The following is a 694-nucleotide window of genomic DNA, read 5'->3' as shown; positions in this document are numbered from 1 at the left end:
GGACAGAGCTCGGCTCGGCCCGGGGGCCCGGCGGGGCAGAGCTCGGCTCGGGGGCTCCTGGGCTCGGCTCGGGGGCCCGGCGGGGCAGAGCTCGGCTCGGGGGCTCCTCGGCTCGGCTCGGCCCGGGGGCCCGGCGGGGCAGAGCTCGGCTCGGGGGATCCTCGGCTCGGCTCGGGGGACAGAGCTCGGCTCGGCTCGGCCCGGGGGCCCGGCGGGGCAGAGCTCGGCTTGGGGGCTCCTGGGCTCGGCTCGGCTCGGCGGCCCGGCGGGGCAGAGCTCGGCTCGGGGGCTCCTGGGCTCGGCTCGGCCCGGGGGCCCGGCGGGGCAGAGCTCGGCTCGGCCGCTCCTGGGCTCGGCTCGGGGGCCCGGCGGGGCAGAGCTCGGCTCGGCTCGGGGGACAGAGCTCGGCTCGGCTCGGGGGCGCGGCGGGGCAGGACCGAGGCTCCACGCTACGGCCCGGCGGAGGGGCCCTGGCCCCGGCGTTGCCCTTTTAAGGCGGCCCGGCTGCGGGATGTGATGTCATCGGGCTCCCGGAAGGGCTGGAGCCGGAGCCGAAGCCGGGACCGGCGGGGCGGGGCTCAGTCGGGCGGCGGGGGAGCGGCTCAGGCAGCCGGACGGACAGACCGAGCCCCGCCCGCCGGACCGGGAGTCCCCCGGAGCCCCCCGGCCTGGCCCTGCCCCCCCCCCGGCCGCC

This window comes from Emys orbicularis, chromosome 6, assembly GCF_028017835.1.
Source record: "Emys orbicularis isolate rEmyOrb1 chromosome 6, rEmyOrb1.hap1, whole genome shotgun sequence".
In the NCBI taxonomy this organism is placed as follows: Eukaryota; Metazoa; Chordata; order Testudines; family Emydidae; genus Emys; species Emys orbicularis.
Note: the sequence above shows the minus strand (reverse complement) of the source record.